Here is a 12,513-nt window from a genome sequence, read left to right as displayed (position 1 = left end):
CCAAAAATCTTATTCCAACAAGTATTAAACCACCTGAACTTGAACTGAATGTATTACCTGGTCATTTAAAATAAGTGTTTCTAGAAGATTCATCTACATTGTTTGAGATTCATCTACATTGTTATCTACATTGTTTGTTATTGTATCTTCTGTGTTAACTGAAATTCAAGAACAAAAATTAATAGAAAAGTTGAAACGATATAAAAGGCTTTTGGATGGACTTTAGTAGATCTTAAAGGAATTAATCCTTCAATTTGTTTGCACAGAATTCTCTTAGATGAACAATACGAACCTAAAGCTGATCCTCAGAAAAGATTAAACCCAATAATGAAAAAAATTGTTAAAAATGAAATCTTAAAATGATTAGATGCTGGAATTATATATCATATTTCAAACAGTGTTTGGGTGATTCCAATTCACTGTGTTCCAAAGAAAGGAGGAGTGACTGTTGAAGTAAATGAGAAAAATAAATTAACTCCAATAAGACAAGTTACTGGTTGGCGAATTTGTATAACCTATAGAAAATGAAACATGGCCACCAGGAAAGATCACTTTTTTTTACCCTTTCTATACCAAATATAGGACATATTGGCTGGAAACAAATATTACTTCTTGTTAGATGGATATACCGGGTATCACAAAATTCCAATTGCTCCTGAGGATCACTAGAAAATAACATTTACAAGCCCTTATGGATCATTTTCTTTTCATAGAATGCCTTTTGGACTATGTAATGCACCTGTGACATTTTAAAGATGTATGGTCTCAATTTTTAGTAATTTAATTGAACATGGAATGGAAGTATTTAGGGATGATTTATCTGCATTTGGGACTTCATTTGAATTATATTTAAATAATTTAGAAAATGTTATGGAATTATGTGAAAAAAACTAACCTAATACTAAATTGGGAAAAATGTCAATTTATGTTTGCAGGAGGAATTGTACTTGGGCATAAAATTTCTGAAGATGACATGGATGTAGATCCTGCAAAAATTCAAGTTATTGAAAAATTACCACCTACTACTACTGTTAGAGAGGTAAGAAGTTTTCTAGGACATGTTGGTTTATACAGGCGTTACATAAAATTTTTTTTCAAAAATAACTATGCTATTGCGCCAACTTTTAGAAAAAGATACAAAATTTGATTTTAATGAGGAATGCATAAAAGCATCTGAAATATTGAAACAAAAATTAATCATTTCACTTATAATAGTTCCACCTAATTGGGAGAAACTATTTGAAATAATGTGCGATGCTAATGATTATGCTATTAGAGTTGTTTTAGGACAAAGGCATAACAAAGCTTTTAAAGTAATATGTTATGCTAGTAAAACTCTAAATGATGCTCAAATTAATTACACTACTATTGAAAGAGAGTTTTTAGCTATTGTCTATGCCTTTGAAAAATTTAGACCTTACTTGATTGGAACAAAATGGATATTGCTTACAGACCATTCTGCTATCAAATACTTGATGCAAAAGAAGGATGCTAAACCAAGATTAATTAGATGGATACATTTATTACAAGTTTTTGATTTTATTGTAGTTAATAGAAAGGGAAATGATAATCAAATAGCTGATCATTTGTCTAGACTAGAAAAAGAATTATTAACTAATTTTGCAAATGAAACTTTAGAAAATTTCCCTGATGAACAATTATATAATATTGATGAAATGAATATACCGTGGTATGCCGATATAGCAAATTATAATGTAAGTGATATTCTACCACAAGATATTAAGAATCAACAATTAAAATAATTTATATATGATTCAAAATTCTATTTTTGGGATGACCCATATTTTTATAAACAATGTAAAGATCTAATATTAGGAGGTGTGTGCCTTATGAAGAGACTCAACAAATAAATGAAAGATGTCATGATTCTGAATTTGCAGGACATTTTAGAACAAACTGAACTGCATATAATATTTTGCAAGTTGAATTTTGTTGGCCGACTTTTTTTAGAGATGTTAATGAATATATTAAAACATGCGATCGATGTGAGCGATTAGAAAATATTTTTAGAAGAAATGAAATTCCAGTAAATTACACATTGGAAGTTGAAATTTTTGATGTATGGGGATTAGATTTTATGGGACCATTTATGCCTTCATATGGAAATTTATATATATTACTTGTTGTTGATTATACGTCTAAATGGATTGAAGCTATTGTTGTACCTAAATGTGATGCTCAGAGTGTTTTTAAATTCTTAAATAAAAATATTTTTGCAAGATATGGAATATCAAGAGTAATTATTACAGATGGAGGATCTCATTTTAAGAATAACAGAATCGAAAAATTGATTAAAAAATATGATGTTATGCACAGATTTTCTACTTCCTATCATCCTTAAACCAGCAGTCTACCAGAGATATCAAATCATGAAATAAAACAAATTTTAGAAAAGCTATAAATCCTTATAAATTTTATTGGTCTACTAGATTAGATACTACATTATGGGCATACAAAACTGCTTATAAGACTTCGATTGGAATGTCCCCATATAGACTTATTTATGGCAAAACACGCCACTTAATAGTAGAATTGTAGAATTGGAGCCGCAAAACACACCACTTAATAGTAGAATTGGAGCCTAAAGCATTTTGGGCTATTAAGAAAAAAAGATGCAATCTAAAAGATGCTGGTGAGAAAAGATTATTGCAACTCAGTGAACTTGAGGAGATTAGAAATGAAGCATATGATAATACAAAAAACTATAAAGAGAAAATAAAAAATATGACATGATCAGAAGATTATTAAAAAGAAGTTTGAATCTGGATAAGAAGTTTTATTTTATAATACATGACTGAGATTATTTGCAGGAGAGATAGTTAGGACCATTTAAAGTGATTAAAGTCTATCATTATGGAACTGTTGTTATTGGAACTGTTGTATCATTATGGAACTGTTGTTATTAAAGATTCTAAAACTGGAAAGATATTTAAAGTTAATGGGTATCAATTGAAACATTATTTTGAAGGACACTTGTCATAATTTAAAAAAAATATGATGTTAATTCATCTTGTTTAAACAATGGTACGTCGGGCTGACGACGTTAAACCAAGTGCTTTGTGTGAGGCAACCCATATATAGATCTATATGTATTATTGTTTTGTTTAACAAGTGTTTTATATATTATGAAATATATATCATAAATTAAGGCAAATAATGGTTTTGGAAGAAAAATTTGTAATCAAATTGAACAAAAAAATATGAGACGCAATTTTGGCCTCTGGCGCCAACGGCGCCAAAATGGCGTTGATGGTGCCCATCTATACTGGCCATGACACCGACAGTGCCATCATGAGCGTCGATAATGCTAAGAGTAGTTTGTATGGTTTAGAACTATTTGATAAAATTTGGCGGGATTGAACTTCAAAATAACCACCAAGAGGTGTTTTTAAAGGCCTAAAAACTTCCTTGAACGACCAGAAACTTCCAAATTTTGAATTCCATGGCTTCTAATTCTAGAAATACTTTTAGGAGAAAATTTATCAGTTTTGACACACAGATATTACACGACAAAGTCATCACAATAAAGAGACTTATCAAGGAGAGAGGCTTTGTCAATCCTGGATTGAGTAATCCATGTTCACAGATGGAGAAAATCATTGTGCAGAGACGTTGGGAAGTTCTATGCTACACTACCGTTACAGTTGTTGTATCAGTGGTAAAGGAATTCTATGCTAACTTACATGGAATTACCCAATGAGTCGTCTTCGTTCGAGGTAAGGCTGTACCATTTACTCTAGCTTGAATTAATGATTTGTATATGATATAAAACGTTCCAATCTATCATTATGCAAATTTTATCCCAATGAGAGATATGATGCAAGATGTATATAATTTTCTGACGGATGAAAATGATAATTGGGAAATCGGAGATGAGGGATACGTTAATTTCTCTACTTCATTGGTTAATCCAATATCTAAATAACAAAATTGCTCCCTACCATGAAGATTAGTAGAGTTACAAAAGGAAGTTCCATTTTAAACTATTGCACTCAAATGGAAAAGCCCATTGATGTGGGATCAATTATTTTCAAATCTATTAAGAGTATTTTTATGAATGGACCTATATATGGATTGGGGCGTCCTTATACAATTTTCTTACTTTGCAGTCAATCTTAAGTCCCATATGAAAGTTCGGAGAAAGTATTATTACCATGGGAGCCCATGATTCCTATTGATGGCAATTATATTGGGAATGAAAATGAAGCATTAGATGTTATCTTAGATCATGCATCAAAGGCTTCAACGCCATTAATACCAAAAATTGTAGGAAGTTCAATAACTTTAGAGAAGAAAATGAAGAAAATAGAAAGAGAAATTCAAAGTATTATGAATGTAATAGGAAATCTTAACTACCTTTTTGATCACCAAGATTGGAGGATGAAGGAGAACTTTGATCATACTGGAATAATAGAAGCAGGATTGGTGCAGATGTTCAAGAAAAAAATGGATGGATTGATGAAAATTCAACTGATCAAATCCCGTACCGACCCTTCTACAATTTGTATGTTCATTACCAGTCTATGGGAGATATTAGAAGAGGAGAAAGTACTGAAGATGAAGTAGAATAATTGAAGAAGTTGGCCTCTTTACTATTTTAAAGTAATTATGTTTTTAATGTGATTGTGTGGATTTACTTTACTTTACTTTGCTTTAGAACTCTATTAACTTTGATTGTGTGTATAGTTTTGTGTCAGCGTTCTAGTGTTGTGGCATGATTTTGACGGTGAATTACAATTTAATTTGCATTATATACATGAAAGTCTGATTAGAAAAATGTATTTGTAAAAAGTGTATTTTCATATAAAAAAGTTATTTTGGTGTTTTTTTTATGAAAATGCTTGTTTGTGAATTATTTTAAGATGAAAATTAGTGTTCAAGATGATTTTGTGAATTATTTTAAGATTAAAATTAGTGTTCAAGATGACTGAATAGACTTTGGAGTGAATTGAAAGAAAGTTGAAAATTGCAAAAATTAAAAAAGTGAATTTTTGGCCACTAGCGCCGACAACGCCCTTTACCCGAAAATCCCCAAACCCATTAAAATTTGCAATTTGCACAGTAGAAACACCATTTTTACCCTTTTTGGTCACCTTCAACCTTCAGTTTTTTCACCTAGAGCTTATACTATTGCTTGAATTTGAGGCGATTTGAAGGCAAACAAAGTTTTGATTTCATCTTCTCTAGGTAAGAGCTACACTTTGAACTCAAAATTTTTTATTTTCATGAAGGATTTATCTTAGATTGCCAAAATCCAAAACTTTGAATTTTTTTAGAAGAATTTGAGAGTGAAAGAGAAAGGTGGATTATGATGATCAAAATTTTTTCAACTACAAGGCTAATATTTGTTTCAATAGTGTACTTGCAACTAAGAAAGTAATTCCGGATCAAGGATTTAAAAATTCAGGTGGAGAAGTCGAAAGATTAATCAATGCTCAGTAGTGGGAGAATTTTTGTTACTTTACTATCGAGGCGATTATTGGTATAGTAATGGAGTTCTATGCCAACTTTAAGGAAACTTTTGAAGAGTACATGTTTGTTCGTAGGAAAATAGTGGAATTTACTCCAAGGAGACTTAATGAATTTTATCAATTAGAGGATGGGATAGCTGACAGTAAAAATCATTTTATACTACAAATGAGGCCTTAGATGAAGTTATTTCTTTTCTTATTGATGGAAGAGGAGCTTGGAAGGTGAAGAATGATGCTAAGGTAAACTTCTCTCTTTCTATGTTAAATGTAGTATCTAAAGCCTGTCACTACTTAATTTCTGGTAGAATGATACAAACAAATCATCACAGTGAGGTTATAAAGGATAGATCCAATTTGAACTTCTATATCCATCAGATGAAAAGGATAGATGTAAGCTTTATTATTTATAGAAACACTCGCTCTATTATTTTGGGAGAGACTATTGGTGGTTGAGCACACCCTGCCCTGATCTTCACAATATGTGAACATGCATGAGTTGATTTTAGAATGGATGAGGAGAGGATTGAACCTTTAGAAATTATTGGGCCAGCCAATATTAAGACTTATGAATCTCATGTTGGATGGAGATCTAATAGTAGGAGTATGGATATTTCTTCTACTTCAAGTACCACTACTTTGAGTACCCCTACTCTCCAAGAACTTATGGAGCAAGATGATGATCCAACATGGACTCTCCAAGAACTTATGGAGCAGATGATGATCCAACATGGAGATATCTTAAGAATGAAAAGTAGAATGGAAAATATGGAATGATTTGACAAACACAATGATGATTTGACAAGGCAAAAGTTTGAATATGATGCTACTTATGATGATGTGATGGTTGGATACATGAGGGGAGACCACTTAGTTCAGTTTCCTACTCATCCTATTTTCACCACGTATCAGGAGCAAAACTTGGATGTGGAAGAAGAAGAAGATGATGATTGGTGATGTTTAGTTTGATTTTTTTTTATTTCGTTTATGTTTTGTTGTACTTTATTGTTATTATTGTTTATTTCTAGAGTGTGACATTTTGCTTTATTTTAAATATTATGTTGTATTGTAAATAAGAGGATTGTGAAATTGTTTTTTACATTGGAAGTCATTTTAGTACTATTGTTAATTTTTAGTACTTTATTGAATGTATTTGTAGTTAAATCTTTCTACGCAAATTTTTATATGTATTATGTGTTATTTAATGTTTTAAGCCTTGTAGCTTTTTATATTAGCACCTGATATATTTCAGAGATAAGTTTAAATATTGGAACCTTCACCAGGTAAGTCTTTTCTTCATGTATTAAATGTTTTCTCTTACTTGTTATTTTTCTTTTAGATTTTCATTCTAAATCTTTTAAAAAATTAAGTTTGGGGGGAAAGGAAAATTCTTTTTTACAGAAAAGAAACTTAATTTTATTTGTCCTCAATTAGCTATATTTTCAAAATTTTTAAAATTTAACATGACCATTGGTACCAGAGGGCAACTTTAGATAACTAAATTTTTGTTTCTAAATATATATTAAACTTAAGTAAAATTTTTCAATAATCCTCACATAAAAAAAAAAGAAGAGAAAAGAAAAGAAAAGAAAAGAAAAAGGATTGAAAATGATCCATAAAAGAAAAGAAAAGAAAAGGAAAGAAAAGAACAAGATGTGAGCAGAATCTTGAGGAGATGTTTAATTAAGAATTTGATTCACTTGAATCAACTTAAAGAGGAAGGCTTGACAACATTTTCTAAACTTATATTTCAGTATTAGCATATTTACTAGTAAATTTTCATAAAGTTCTTTTTCATATGGGTATTCTAAGTGACTTTAATATGAATAATTTTCTATTTTCCTTGCAAAGAATAGAGAATAAGGAATCTTAGACATGACTGCTAGATTATCTTATACCTTTAGTTTTAACTGGAGGTATTTTACATTTTTCTTAAGTAATGCTATTGTATTTAGTAGACTAAAATATGGAAATCTAGAAGTTAAATTATTTGTCATGAGTCATATTTTTTAGTATTGTAAATGAGTTACTTGAGGACAAGTAACACTTGTGTTTGGGGGATTTTGATACACTAAAAATACATTCATATTTAAGAAATATGAAAATGCCCAAATTTATTTATAATACACATTTTTGGTGATATTGCACTTTAAAAGAAGTTATTTTTCATGTTTTATTGTAGGTTGTTGATTTTTAGGACTTGAAGCAAAAATGAAGAAAAAAATGATGGAGTTTGGAGTCAAAATGGAGCTTTAGAAGAAATGTTCAACGCCGACGACGCCAGAATGGGTGCCAACGATGCCATTTGACACAAAACATGGATTAATTACTAGCGCCGATCGCGCAAACATCAATGCAAGCCCTGTTTCTAGAAGATTTGATGATTTTGGATGTTTTTTGAAGAGTTTTTGGATGCACCTATTGGAAAACCGATGTTAGGTTCTATTTATAGTGAAAATTTATTAGAAAAGATAATCTCTTCGCCTCTTAGCACTCTCCAACCACTTTCCACTCTCTTCATGCTAATTCACATTCCCTACTGCTACTCAGATTCCATTAGTCATTTATTTTCTTTATAGTCTTAAGTTTTTGTGGTGAGTTTAAGTGTGAATTCTTCTCTAAGAGTGCTAGAGAGGGAGAGATGTGACAGATTTCCTCTTCCTACATTTCCTAAGAGAGGCTACAAGGGATTTGCTTTAAGAAAGAGTTTCATATAAGTGTTGTTTGTTTATTATTATTATATGAACTTTCTTTTATATATAAAGTTTTTGTTGGGTGTATCTTTCTCAAGAAGTCTGAGTAGTTTCTTTTATCTTTCTCCATACTCTGGGATATGGTGAAATGAAGAAATAATTTGGATGTGCCAATATTAAAATATAAAATAAATTTTGATGGTTTTTCAACTTCATTCTTAATTAACTTTTTGATCTGGCCAATTGAATTCTTAAAATATGTTGTGAAACATATGATCTGGCAAATAGAGTATGAGTTCTATAATAGAGTGAGAATCACATTTAATTCCATGAATGAGTGTTTTGTTCATGGAATTAAATGCAAATAAATAGGGAAATATACATTGTTGGGTGTAAAATTGGAGATTTTTAGGGTGACACACAAAAATGCCCAATTTGGTTTTAGTGTTTAAGAACTAAAGCGAGTGTTAGCCTTCAGATGAAGGGAAGTGAGAGCTCTAGACTGAGAGCCAGTATCCTCCTAACCAAGCAATGGATTTAGGGATTAACCTGAGATTAGCCAATGATTTTCTATAACACTGAATCAGGGTACAAATTTAAAATTGATCTTATTTGGCACAATACATATTTAAATCATTTATCTCATTTCATTTTACCAAAAACTCATTGTAGTAGGAAAGATGCTTTTTCATATTACAAAACTTCATCACGTAAACATAGTTTAGTAACTGTTTTAAAATTTGCATTTAAATTTGGTTAGTTATTAATAATTTAGTTCTGATAGTATCTCAAACATTCAAAATTAGTGACAGTAATTTCATTTTATTTCTGTGAATTTCTTTGTTAATTTATCATTTCAAATCTAAACATTCCTCATGGGATTGATATTTGGGGATTAACTAGAAAGTCTTATATTACTTGATAACGATACATATACTTGCTTAATGTTCTTATTCATAAAATACCACATCAAGTTTCTGGCGTCGTTGCAAAGCAGAGTCAACTTTATAATTTTTACATAACTATATTTTCGGGGATCAAGCTTTTGGCACCGTAACTAGGGATTAAAATTTTCAAGTAGTGGTGTCAACTTCATGAAGCATAGCATATAAAAAAGTTGCATCAATTATATCTAACCTACCACCACCTACTACTATAAAAGGAGTTTTTTAGGACATGCTAGATTTTACAAGTAATATATTAATGATTTTTCAAAAATTACAAAGGCTATATGCTAACTTCTGGAAAATGAAACAAAAAGTTGATTTTGACCAAGTGTGCCTTAAAGCCTTTGAAACACTGGAAAAAAAATTGATCACTGCTCTTGGGAGAAACTTTTTGAACTATTGTGCGATGCAATTGAATATGTAATTGGAGTTGTTCTAGGGAAAAGATATGACAAGAATTTTAACATTATATATTATGCTTGTAAGACTCTTAATGAAGCTCAAATTATATATACCACTATTAAAAGAGAGTTATTAGCCATTGTTTATGTTTTTGATAAGTTTAGGTCATATCTAATTGGAGCTAACTGTATTGTGCATACTGAACAGTTGTTAATTAAATATCTAATGCAAAAGAAGGATGCAAAACCAAGATTAATTAGATGGGTACATCTGATGCAAGAATTTGATTATGTGGTAGTCAATACGAAATGAACTAATAATCAAATTATTGATTACATATCTAGGCTGGAACAAGAAGAAACATTTGATTTAGAAAAGAAAAATTAATTAAACTTTTCTTGATGAACAACTTTATGCTATTGAAGAATGAGAAATACAGTGGTATGTTGATATTGTAAACTATATTGTTAGTGGTAATTTACCATATGAACTGATAAAACAAAAATTAAAGAAATTCATTCACGATGCAAAATTTTACTTTTGGGATGACCCAATTTGTACAAATAAATGCAAAAATTTAGTTATGAGAACATATGTACCTTATAAAGAAATTCAAGAAATTATCCAATAATCTCATGATTCTAAGTTTTACATGTGATTAGTGTCAGAGAATAGGTAATATTTCAGAAAGAAATGAAATGCCACTAAATTTTTTTTTGGAAATTAAAATTTTTGATGCATGAGGATTAAATTTTATAGGCTCATTTGTAACTTTATTTGGAAATGTATATATATTTATTGTAGTGGATTATGTGTCAAAATGGATTGAAGAAATTGCCTTACCTCAATGTGATGCTCGGATTATTTCAAAATTTTTAATCAAAAATATTTTTACAAGATATATAATACCAAGAATAATTATTACTGATGGAGTATCTTAATTTATGAATGCAGGAATGACTAAAATGGTGGTAAAATATAATATTATGAATAAGATTGCAACTGCTTATTATCTCAAAACTAGTGGTGTAACAGAAGTATCTAATCATGAAATTAAAGGAATTTTCAAAAAAAAAAAGTGAATCCTAATAAAATGGATTGGTCTGCTATATTAGATACTCCATTTTGGGCTTACAAGACAGCTTATAAAATACTTATAGGAATGGCCCTGTACAAATTAATTTTTGGGAAGACTTGTCACTTTCTAGTAGAATTGGTGCATAAAGCCTATTGGGCTACTATGGAGTTCAATTTCAATTTAGAAGACGTTGGTGAGAAAAGATTATTGCAGTTGAATGAGCTTGAAGAAAATAGGAATGAATATTATGAAAATGTTAGAATATATAAGGAGAAAATGAAAAAAGGGCATGATCAAAAGATAATAAAGAAGAAGATAATAAAGAAGGAATTTGAGAAAGAAGGAATTTGAGTCTGGACAAGAAGTTTTATTATACAATACAAGATTGAAATTATTTCCTGGAAAACTGAAGTCTAGGTGGATAGGGCCATTCAAAATTTTAAATGTTTATCACTATGGAGCTATTAATATGGAAGATCTCAAGATAAGAAAGATATTTAAAGTGAACGGGCACATACTGCAACCATATTTTGATGGTCAAAGGCCAGTTTTTAAAGAAATTTTAATGTTGGGTCACCCAGAGTAAAGACTGGGAATGTCGGGCTGACGACATTAAACTAAGCGCTTTGTGGGAGACAACTCATATTTATCGTTATTTATTTTTCTTTTATATTTTATATATATATACATATATTCGTAGTTTTATGGATTTCGTGTAATTGAGAAACTTAAAATTGAGAAAATATTTAAAAAAATAATTTCATTTACCTAATTTTGTGGAAGATTTAAGAAGTAATTAAATTTAAAATAATAAGGTACAAATTTTGGAACTGGTACCTGAGACGCCATGTTCGAAAGAGCTGGCGCTTAAAGCTACAGAATCGGCTCTTGAAGAGCTGCAGCAATTGGAACGGCTTAAAATGCTTCAAAAGGCAGTTTTTGGTGGTTTTTGGTGGGTTTCCTTCCTAATAACTCCCAAAAACTAATTCCTTAACCTATTTTATAGGGGAAAATGAGGGAAGAGTCAACATTTTTCAAATCCAATGGCTTCCCTTTCTAAATAAATTGCTAGATATAGATTTTCTAATCGGAGGAAGTTTGTTAGTTTCAATGCATAGAAATTATATGATTGATTTCTTGTGAAGAAGAGGATAATTAAGGAAAGGGGATTTTTGAATTGAGGATTCAACAAACTGAATACTTGAGTGGAGGAGAATATTGCATAGAGACATTTGGAAGTGCTTTGTTATACCACTGTCGTTGTAGTTGCCCCTATGGTGAAAAAGTTTTACGCCAATCTTCATGGAATCAACCAAGGAGTTATCTACCTTTGAGATAGGTGTGTACAATGCACTCCTTCAAGAATAAACAATATGTTTATGATTGAAAGTGTCTTATTTGCCACAATGCAAATTTTTCCCCTACAAGAGAAAATATGACCAAACTCAATTGATTTCTTACTGATGAAGATGTAAACTAGGAAACCATAGATAATTGGAATGTAAGTTTTTTTTCATCATTATTATATCCTACATCTAAGGTGTGGCATTTATCTATTGCATCAAAACTACTTCCTACCATGAAAATCAGTAAGTTGACTAAGGAGTGCTCTTTTGAATTACTGTATTCAAACTGGAATACCTATTGATGTGGGTGCATGTGATACCTATTGATGTGGGTGCAATAATTGTGAAATCAATTTTGGGTTTGATCATCAATGGATCTACTACTAGACTAGGACATCCATCTACTATCTCCCTACTGTGCAGTCAATCGCAAGTTCCTTATGAAAGTTGGAAAAAAAGTACTTCTTCCTATAAAGCTTATGAACCCAGAAGTTTATTGCAACTGCATAAGGATGAGCATGAGAATGATATGAATATATTGATGGATCAATCATCTTA

This window comes from Phalaenopsis equestris, unplaced genomic scaffold, assembly GCF_001263595.1.
Source record: "Phalaenopsis equestris unplaced genomic scaffold, ASM126359v1 Scaffold204990, whole genome shotgun sequence".
Taxonomy (NCBI): Eukaryota; Viridiplantae; Streptophyta; class Magnoliopsida; order Asparagales; family Orchidaceae; genus Phalaenopsis; species Phalaenopsis equestris.
The sequence above is the reverse complement of the archived record's forward strand: the minus strand, read 5'-3'. Positions refer to the sequence as shown.